This window comes from Gossypium hirsutum, chromosome D06, assembly GCF_007990345.1.
Source record: "Gossypium hirsutum isolate 1008001.06 chromosome D06, Gossypium_hirsutum_v2.1, whole genome shotgun sequence".
Taxonomy (NCBI): Eukaryota; Viridiplantae; Streptophyta; class Magnoliopsida; order Malvales; family Malvaceae; genus Gossypium; species Gossypium hirsutum.
Window position 1 is genome coordinate 13075499 of NC_053442.1, and position 11981 is coordinate 13087479.

Below are 11981 nucleotides of genomic sequence, written 5' to 3' on the forward strand. Positions count from 1 at the left end.
TAGGATTCATCGTTGTTCCAAGAAAATCGAGTTTATTTCATGTTGAGTTGAGAAAACATCACAAGAAGAAATTCAGAACTAACTCGCATTAAGAAAAAGTAAAAAGAAATAATCTAGAGATAAAAATAATTATCAAACTAATGTTGAATGTTTCGAGTCTCTTTTTCTTCTCATCGTTGAAAGCTTGAAGTTCCCCCTTGGTGGGAGAGAATTCTTCATTAGCCTTCAACTTGCTCTCTCCCTCTTTTTCCTATTTTTTTCTTTCTTAACCATGCCATCCTTATTTTTTTTAGACTATTAATTGTTCTACTCTACCGAACGTAGAAATTGTAGCGGAACAGACTTCTTGTTGCATAAAATTCTAAATTGAAGATTGTACTCCACAACACTGAATCAAATCTGATGAAGTGAAATACTTCTCTTTGTCGAGATCTAGTGTCTTTAATGTAGTATTTTTGTCTAAGTATATTTTTATTTTTTGAACAAATTGGTTTAATAAAAATATCAATTAATTACATTAATACCCTTTGTATATTATCCTCAATGTTATTGCACACAAATCAAAATAGAAGCAAATATAGGCTCACTGGTTATCTGACGTTTAACTAATACTAAGCGGTATTACATAGTCGAGTCGTAATGCGAAAAGACAACTTGTATTAGTAGATAAACCTAAACATGTCCTCATTCTAATCGAAAATGAGCAAACTGATTGAAAGACTAATATATGGTCTGTCAAGTCCGATTGGGGAGATTATTTGCCTTGATGTGACTAGCTAGAATGATAGTACATCGGGCATGACCCAAGTAGAATAGGTCCTAGACCCGTTTATGAATTTATTCACTTGCGATATTCATAGTGTGATATACCTTAATCCTAAGCGAATGATGAACTATGTATGCTTGACTCATATACTTTGATGTAAGTAAAAACTTGAGTTCAATTAGATAAGGAATCGAAAATCAGTGCGTTGGGTATACTAGTTCTATAGTTTTTAGTATCATTCACAATAGTGGAATTCATATCCCAACTAATGGGTAATGATATCCTCTTATTGGTATTACATGATAAATGAAAAGTAAACATGGCCACAAGTTGTTTGTATTTGTGATAAATGACTTGATAACTATTCGATAGTAATTGACTTTGCATGAAGGAAGATGTAATTGTTACCATGATAGAAAATAGGATCATATTGGGAGAATAGATTTATCCCAAAGAGATTAAGGATATCCTATAAGGTTAACACACTTATGACAAGGTCATTGGACGAACACCGATTAAGTAGCTTTCATAATGATATCTAATTAATGAGAGCTTAGTTACGATACTATAGTAGAATGATTTTGTGACTAAATAAGTTTAAAATTAATAGTGTAACACCCTATACCTGGCTTGGTCAGCAAGCCCGAATATCAGGATGTCGCACCACTATATCATGTCATACTCATAGTAAATTGTCACATTATTAAGAAATCATCTGATCTTATAAATTTTTTGTCAAACATACATCAATCATCATTAGAACATGCCAAACATACTTTAAATAAACTTATACTAATAATTGAAAATGCATTGCAAAATCTCTAAGACAATTAGTTAGGTATCGATAAAATTACCCCGAGTATCGATACTTGTGATAGGGTATCGATATCAAATTACAATACTGACTTCCTGTACATTGAAAAATCATGGAGGTATCATTTTCAGAACTCAAATTTTGATACCTCTACTCAATACCACAAAAATACAATAAATAAAAGCATATAATCCATTCCAACTTAAGTCTAATCATCATGTATCATTTACCATATCAAATAAATGTCAAAACAAATATAGTAATAGTTTAAAGCATCGAGAATAAGTTAAAGCAAAAATCAACATAATATGAAGCAAATCTCATAAATGTAGGAACAAATAAGCTATGGATATATCCAAAATATCATGACAAAAATTAGTAAAAGTCTACCACATTGCCTTATTCCCAAAACGGAAACAAATAACAAAAACACCTATGAAAAGCGAAATAGACTTGCTTGGATCACCCCTTGGAACCACACCGCTCACACCTACACTTAACTACTCTGCAAGGGTTAAAAGGAGTGGGTGAGCTTAACAAGCTTAGTGCATGCCTAGAACAACTATCAAGTGTTAACAAAACAACCATACAACACAACTTCAATAGTTCCAACTCTAGTGTCATATTATACTTACTCGTGCATTATTTACTAGTTCATTTACATGGGAATCATATTCACTTTTAAGCATATGTCACATTACACATATAATTACATAACATTTAAGCATATATCACAATACTCATATAATTACATAACATTCAAGCATATATCACAACACTTGTATAATCACATAACATTCAAGCATATATCACAATACTCAAAGACATGTTTATAGATAAATTGGTAGTTGAGCTATGAAACGTAAAAGTGGGCACTATCACCATTCATCGGATACACGGATTTCCAACACATAACATAGACTCATAGAGTCAAACATGTCCCAAAAGTGAAGCATAAAACTAATAATCTTCTTATTTCCCCTCACATGTCCCGTTGAATGAAGCTTTGCTCACATTCCCTTATCCCTCCAACATGTCCTAGGGGCTTAACACCCAAATCATATAACATATAAGTGAGGACTCACAATCCTATGGCATGCCAACAATATCCAACAGTTTCAAGAATCACAAGGCCAAAATATCTGTCATTAAGCACACATATATTACTTATCGATTGACCGTTCACTCTCACTTCATAATTATCACTTTCACTTGGCATGTTTGACATGCCTACATATGCACTTTCACAACAATAATCATGAACACATGTCACATGTCACATGTAATTGCTTCTCATCTCAATTCACATTTTTATAATAAAACAAGCACATATTTCACAAGATAACATGGGTACGAAAGTAGGGGTTTAGGCTACAACTAAATTCTCAAATAACACATTGAATCATGTCCACAAGCAATTATTTCAAACGCTCACAAATACGCCGAAAAGCCGAAAAGTCAAAAAGCAGAAAGCTTAATCTAGCCTTTCCTAACTCGTAGATGGTCCTAGCAAATCCGAAGCTTTAACACAATAAATTCACACAACAATACATTCAAAAATCATCCAATGACTCACCACAAGCAATTAAAAACATAAGCCTAAACTAAGTTCTTATGTAACCGAAACATTTAACATAGCAAGCATTAGATTCAAATATCTCAATCTATACTCAGTCTTTTTCCCTAAAACCAATTTCATTCATCTTATAATTCATCTACGACTAATTTCCAACCTTTAAACTACACTAAAATACTCAGTCATAGTATTGACTTTTTCAACATGTTTTTGGTTATTTTTCAAAAATTCATTAAAACTCAAGAAATATTTAACAAAACTTTAAAAGAAGTTTAAAAATCCCTTAATCATGTCAAAAATAATTGAAAAATACTTTGAAACCACATTTTTACTCAAAATCTCGAAATTCACCATTAACGACTTTATTTTCAGCTTTTAATCAAAACATGTGATTTAATGACTAATATTTCAGTTTTAAAGACTAATTAACATTAAAAAACAATTAGAAGTTGAATCGTTACCCTAGACGTTGAAAATCCAAGCATTTGATCGAAAACTAGAAAAAACCTGAAAGCTTGATAATGGAAAAAACTATGGTGTTTTTGGGTGTTTCTCTTAACTTCTATGGAGGTTCATGTTGCTCAAGCCCACACTTGAAGCAGTTCAAGGTACGATGATAGAGGAGAATATTGTCCAATTGAAAGTCAGGAACAATTTAAATCCGCCTAGCTCAAAGCACAAGTATTTTTGGGGAAAAGTTTATTGCTATAAATATCACAAGTCGGCTCAGTTTTCAAAAATTTTAAACTTCCACTGTAACTAAAAATGATTTTCTTAACCGAAAGTTTCCAACACTCTTTATTATACTTTATTCCATGCTCCAAGCCTTCTATTCTTTATCTGAAACCTACGATATAGAAAGGAAAAATGCAAGTAAATCTGAACTAACTTTCAAAATGATAAAAAAAACAAATAAAATATAATTAATTTGAAAAACTATAAAATGTAATAAAAACTAACTTAAATTTTAAAATTACCTTATAAGTTGGTATAAAAACTATACTAACATAACTTTAAATATGAGAGTTATCACATTACAACACAGATATTAATACCTCCAAATAATGTATTGATACCTTTTATAAAAGTAGTTGTTAAATAATCCTTACGAAGACCTAGGTATCAATACCTTGAAGCATGTATTAATACCTCTAGAGCATGTATCAATACCTCATGAACAAGTATCAGTACAATGCCCCTTTAGATCGTTCTGTGACTACTAACTTTCAATGTATCGGCACCTTAACCCTTGGTATCGATACTTAGCCACCAAATTGGTTTAAAAACATTTTGAACATCTTAAAACAACTTTGAATTGTCTCAAAAATATTTGGAATATGCATTTGAGTATTTTAAGGCTTTGGAAATGTATAATGAAATTTTCAACTATATTATCACCAAATAAATTAAGAATGTGTAAAAATAGAATATCGGTAATGACAATATATCACAAAGAAAAGAGAAATAAAAATAAAGAACACACAGATTTTTACGTGGAAACCTTTTCGGGAAAAAAACCACGGGCAGAGGATAAGATAATTCACTATGTTGAATTCAAATAATTACAAGGGGAGTAGATTATGTCTATTTATAGGCTTGTAAAACCATATTCTAATAGGACTGTAGTAAGATTGAAACACATTATTCTAATCAATATCAAATAGATGGAGTTTAATAAGGTTTAAAAAACCTTATTCTAAAATAAAATAAAAGAAGTGTAGTTCTATAGGAATTTTACTTTTATTTTATTTTACCACTGTATTTTATTTAAATAAGGATTCAGGTCACTTAATTCTAACAATCTCTACCTTGACACGAATTCTCAATGAACAAGTTCTTCATCGCGAACTCTCAATGAACAAGTTCTCCACCTTTTCCATAAAACCCCTTAAGGGTTTAACTTCAACAATGAACATCAATCAAGTCTAAGCAATGCTCAAACTTGGTTATAGGAAGTGACTTAGTCATCTTATCTGTAGGATTTTCATGAGTACTAATTTTGCTCACAACAATATCACCACGAGCAATAATATCACGAACAAAATGATATCGAACATCAATGTGTTTTGTTCTCTCATGAAACATTTGATCTTTTGTAAGGAAGATGACACTCTGACTGTCACAAAATACTGTATTGTTTTGAAGGTCTTCATTGAGTTCACTAAAGAGTCCCTTCAACCAAATAGCTTCTTTACAAGCCTCAGTAATCGCCATGCACTCAGCTTCAGTGGTAGACAAAGCAACTGTAGTTTGCAAAGTGGCTTTCCAACTGATTGCACAACCTCTAATTATAAAGACATAACCTGTAAGAGATCTTCTTCTATCAAGGTCTCAAGCAAAATCAGCATCAACATACCCAATGACTCCATATTTAGTTCTTCCAAACTATAAGCAAACATCAGTAGTACCTCGTAAGTATCTTAAAATCTACTGAACTGCTTTCCAATGTTCTTTACTGGGATTCGCCATGTATTTGCTAACTACACTAATTGTATATGATAAATCTAGACGTGAACAAACCATAGCATACATGAGAGATCCCACTGCACTAGAGTATGGAACATGTGACATGTACTCAATCTCATCATCTGATTGTAAAGACAAAACCGATAAAAGTTTGAAATGGGCTGCTAAAGGAGTACAACAGGCTTAGCACTCTGCATATTGAACCTGCCAAGAACTTTCTCAATGTACCCCTTCCGACTTAGGTACAATTTACTTGCTTTTCTATCTCTAAGAATCTCCATACCAAGTATCTTCTTTGATTGTCTCAAATCTTTCATCTCAAATTCTTCACTTAGTTGGGCTTTGACCTTCTTATCTCTCATTTATCTTTCGCTACTATCAACATGTCATCAACATAAAGGAGTAGATACATAAAAGAACCATCACTGTTTTTCTTAAAGTAAACACAACTGTTAAAGCTACTTCTTTTGAAATCATGAGAAGTCATAAATGAATCAAACCTCTTATACCATTGTCTTAGTGACTATTTCAAACCGTAAAGGGACTTTTTCAGCAAGCAAATATAGTCTTCTTTTTCTGAGACTGTAAAACCCTCAGGTTGTTGCATGTAAATATCCTCCTCAAGTTCTCCATGCAAAAATGCAGTTTTTACATCTAACTGCTTAAGCTCCAAATCATGCATGGCCACAATACCAAGCAAAGCTCGAATCGAATTATGCTTCACAACTAGGGAGAACACATCTATGAAGTCCACTTCTAGAATTTGACTGTAACCCTTTGCAACAAGTCTTGCTTTATATCTAGGTTTTTCAACTCTTGGAGTCCCCTATTTCTTTTTAAACACCCGTTTACAACGAACAACCTTTTTACCTTTAGGAAGTTTCACAAGATCTCATGTTTTGTTTTTGTGGAGTGATTCTATCTCCTCTTGCATAGCAAACATCCACTTTTCTAAGTCTTCACAGCTAACCGCCTCAAAATAATTAGATGGCTCTTGGTTGGCATCTATATCTTTAGCCACATTTAAAGCATAAGAAACTAGATTAGCCTTGACATACTTCTTTGGAGGTTTAATTTCTCTTCTAGTTCTGTTTTTGGTGATAGAGTATTGTGGTGAAGAAGCAACTCTATTCTAAATTTTTGTACTGGCTTGAGGAGTCGACTCTGTTGTAGATTCTGGATTAATTTGATGTTTCACCTACTTTTGATTTTCTTTATTGGAAGAGCCTTTAAGAGATAAGTTAGGTACCATAGCAGTTTCATCAAAAACAACATCTCTGCTAATCCCAACTTTTTTATTTTCAGGACACTATAACTTATACCCTTTTACACTAGCTTTATAACCAAGAAAAACACATTTAATGGATCTCGGTTCTAATTTTCCATTATCAACATGAGCATACGCAGGACACCCAAAGATCTATAAATTAGAATAGTCAGTAGGATTACCAAACCATACCTCTTGTGGAGTCTTTTTCTCAATGGCAACGAATGGAGATTGGTTGATCAAAAAATATGTAATAGAGGCTGCTTCGGCCCAAAATGACTTTGGTAAGTTAGCATTTGACAACATACATCGAACCTTCTTCATGATCATTCTGTTCATTCGTTCTACAATGTCATTTTGCTGTGGAGTATGACGAACTGTCAAGTGTCTCACGATCCCTTCTGACTTGCAAAGTTTATTAAACTCATCAGAACAGAACTCTAAGCCATTATTTGTGCGGAGGTACTTTATTTTTTTTCCCGTCTGTTTTTCACTCATAGTTTTCCAAGACTTAAATGCAGAAAACACATCACATTTCTACTTCAGGAAGGACGCCCAAACTTTTCTGGAAAAATCATCAATAAAGGTTAGCATGTAATTAGTTCCACCTCTCGAAGGCACTCTAGATGGCCCCCACAGATCAGAATGAATATACTCCAACATTCCCTTCGTGTTATGGATCCCTCTGGTGAATCGAACTTTCTTTTACTTCCTAAAAACGCAGTGCTCACATAACTTCAGTTTGCAAATTCCTTGCCCATCAAGAAGTCCTCTTTTGCTTATTTTTTCCATGTCATTCTCACCCATATGCCCTAGGCACATATGTCAAAGTTTAGTAATATCATCATCTGACAAGGAAACCTTTGAAAATATAACTTGACAGTCTTTTTCTGTCCTTTCATCACAACAAGGGAACCTTTGAAAATCTTCAAAACCCTACTTTTAGCTATGTATTTGTACCCTTTTGAATCAAGAGTACCCAAAAAAATTAAATTTCTCTTCAATTCTGGAACATGTCGTATGTCACTAAGTGTTCTGATAACTCCATCAAACATCTTAACTTTAATTGTTCCAACACCTGCGATTTTACACGAAGCATTATTGCCCATCAAAACAACACCTTCAGACACTGTTTCGTAAGTTGTAAACCAATCACAATTGGGACTCATGTAAAAGGTGCAGCCCGAATCAATGATCCACTCCTCGCTCACTTTATAATTGTTGACAGAAGTGACTAGAAGTTCACCATCACTGTAGCCTTCTACAACATCAGCTTCACCAGAATTTTCTGGTTGTTTTCCCTTTCGATTCGCAGCCTCCCTTTTGATCTTATTCTGTATCTTATAGTACTCAGATTTAATATGCATTTTCTTCTTGCAGAAGTTACAAGTTTTACCTCTGTTTGAAGACTTCGATCTACCCTTAGATTTACAGCGAGGATTCCGTTCTTGTGTCCTTTTATGACCATCATCAGCATTTCGATCTTTTCTCCCACAAATAATGAGACCCTCTCCTTGAGAGTCAATTTTAACCACAAGATGCTTCATCTTATCATACAAGGTTAAAGAATCATAAACCTCATCAACTGTGAGAGACTCGTGGCTATATAAAATCGTGTCTCTACAGGTTGAATAAGACAGGGGCAACGGACAAAGTAGAATCAACCCTAGATATTCCTTATCATACTGAACCTCCATGGCCTCCAAGTTTGAGAGAATTTCTTTAAACATTGTTAAGTGTTCGTGCACAGACGCACCTTCCTCCAAACGATGAGCATAAAGATGCTGCTTCATATGCAGCTTGCTGGTTAGAGTTTTTGACATAGATATTTGTTTCAGTCTCTTCCATAATCCAGCAGCGGTCTTCTCCTTCATCACATCCTGCAAAATTTCGTTAGAAAAATGCAGATGTAACTGTGTTAACACCTTTGGATCCTTGTGCTTCTTCTCTTCTTCCGTCAATGTCGAAGGCATCTTATCTACCCCTAGCAGGGCATCCTCCATATCCATCTGCGCAAGAACTGCTTGCATCATAATTTGCCACAACGCAAATCTGGTGTTGCGATCCAACAGCGGAATGTCATACTTCAAAGACGCTATTACCATGATCGAGATGAACAACCCGAAAGCTCGGATACCAATTTGTAAAAATAGAATGTCGATAATGACAATATATCGCAAAGAAAAGAGAAATAAAAATAAAGAACACATAGATTTTTATGTAGAAACCCTTTCGGGGAAAAAACCACGGCAGAGAAGAAGAAAATTCACTATGTTGAATTTGAATAATTACAAAAGGAGTAGATTATGTCTATTTATAGGCTTGTAAAACCATATTCTAATAGGAGTGTAGTAAGACTGAAACACCTTATTCTAATCAATATCAAATAGATGGAGTTTAATAAGGTTTAAAAAACTTTATTCTAAAATAATAATAAAAAAGTGTCATTCTATAGGGATTTTACTTTTATTTTATTTTACCAGTGTATTTTATTTAAATAAAAATTCGGGTCATTTAAATCTAACAAAATAAAATATATAAAATTTATCTTAAATATTGTTATATTAAAAGCTTAAAAATTTAAAGCTAACACACTTAAAAGAGGGGTTAAATGAAATTTTTTTAAGTTTGCTAATGTTTATTTATTGTTTCAAGTGAACTAACCATTACTACTAATAAATGTTACTAAAGTTTGTTCTCTTTTCTATTGCAATCCTATACTATAAATAGAATTCATACATTTGATAAGAAGAGTATCCATTTCAAAAGCAAAAACAAGTCTTCCTAAGTTTTAAGACTGTTAAGTAAATTAGGTGAAGAAAGTTTCAATTTTGGTGAAGCCTCTGCATTTTAACTTGTACAGGTTGGCAACGCGTACATTGGATGACTACACTTATTGTATCCTAAGGGATGCCATACAATAAAACAGCTTTGCACCAGTAATTATCTTTAAGAGGGGATGCATCATTTCCAGAGAGTGATCTAATTTGTGCCTTAATTTCAACCACTCTATTTTAACTATTAGAGTTATGATAATTCAACAATAATAAATTAATCATATACTCTTATTTAAAAAAACATATTTCATAACATTATCCAAGAATCATATCTCCCATCAAAATAAGTTTTTATTATATATATGTATATATATTCATCTATCCAAACATAAGTAAATTGATATTTTTAATGAAGGTTTTGAATATATTATGAAAGGAAAAAATAAGCATTATGAGATTTTTTTTTTCATTTGAAATCTGACTCACTCCATTTTAGATTAACTAAAATTCAAGGTTACTTTTGAAACAGGAGAATCTTAAACCTATAAAAAATTATAAATTTATTGTTGTTGTTTTTGAACTTATAATTCGAGCAATGAAAAATCCTAAAATAGACTTTGACCACCCAATTCAAGTTTAAAAACTACTATTGAATGATCAAAGAATGAATTCTTTACTAGCAATCCATATAAAATTCACCCTTCAAACATAGAAAACTGCCTGAAATTAGTATGCTACTTGTGTCTCGTTCCTTTGAGAAAATGTTTAATAAATGAGCAATGGACCTATAATGACATACATGTACCCCTAAAGACCAATAATGAAACTAATGTCCAAAAAGAAAAAACTATAATTATAGACCTAACATGACTTAGGTAAAAAGAGGGTGATCAAATTAAGAAACTATTGGAAAAAAAAAGCTATTGGCTTATGGTTATATAGGCCATAGAAAGTAGCATTATAGGTTTCGTGGGTTCACTTGTAAACGAAACAAGTGGCTGTCTCGAACGTGAGTATATGTATATATGAATCTGTTTGATACTAAATAATATTTACTAGTTGAACTTTTCTAATCGTTACCTACCAAAAGAGTGATAATTTAATGAATATTTATTTCAGAAATCAGCTTTCCCTTCTTTCAACCGTTAAAATAGAGCTTTGATATCCCATGACCAATCTTCTTTGTTGATGGGTTGTTAAATCTTTCATGTTCTGCACAAAGTTAGATCACAAATTAAAATGTCTTAATTGCCCAATTTTGCCCAATTTTCTTAAATTACATTCTTTTAACAATTATTAACACGTGTATTTAAGAGGTTGATGCTATTAATAACAAACAAACTATTCACCTAACCTTAAACAAAAATATTAGGTTCAGAACAAATTTTGAGTAAATTTAAATTTAAATGTTCAAAATCCAAATTTAATCTAGTCCAATTCATTTTCAAGTTTATAATATTTTTTATTTCAAATATATTAAGTAACTTATATCATATAAAAATATTATTAGATTATAAAATAAATATTAAAAAGTATGTTATTTATATTTAAGAATTTAATAAATGAAAATATTAAATAATCTAATAGATATTTTAGTAAATATATAAATTTGGGTTAATCATTTAAAAATAAGACCGAAGTTGGATAAAATTTGAAACTTTATTTTAAATTATGTCGGACTTGAACAATTATATATGATATTAATGCTATGCATAAATCCAACCTCTTTCATAAACACAAAAACTACTTTGTTTTTATTTAATATATGAAGGGTTTCTTTTTCTTTTCTTTTGTTCTTTTTTCGGTTCATATTTTTATTTAATATCATGAATGGTGAGAGCCGTGGACCATGGAAGTAAAAAATGCTTAACACTTCTCATCGGGAGACTATCTCCTTTAAAGCCAATGTGAGAGGAGAACTCATATTCAACATAACCTCAAAGACTGTCACCACAAGAATTTAGCAACTGTTCAAAGCATGCCAACACTCTCTTTAGTGATATGTTGTCAGAATAATACCATTAAGTAATTTAATAAGACATGAGTAGGGATGAGCAAAATTTGATTCGACTCGAAAAAATTTAAAAAATTCAAAATTCAAAGTTATTTGAATGGAATTAATCAAGTTAAACGAGTAATCAAATCAATTCGAATTTTTTTCGAGTTCAAATCGAGTTAAATTTTCGAATTCAAATAACTCAATTAATTCAAATAAACTAAATATCAAACTCTTCTACTTTTTTTCTCCCAAACCATTTTAGTTTCAGCTAAACAATTTTACTTCCCCTCAAACCCCAAACTTTTTTTCCCTTCTA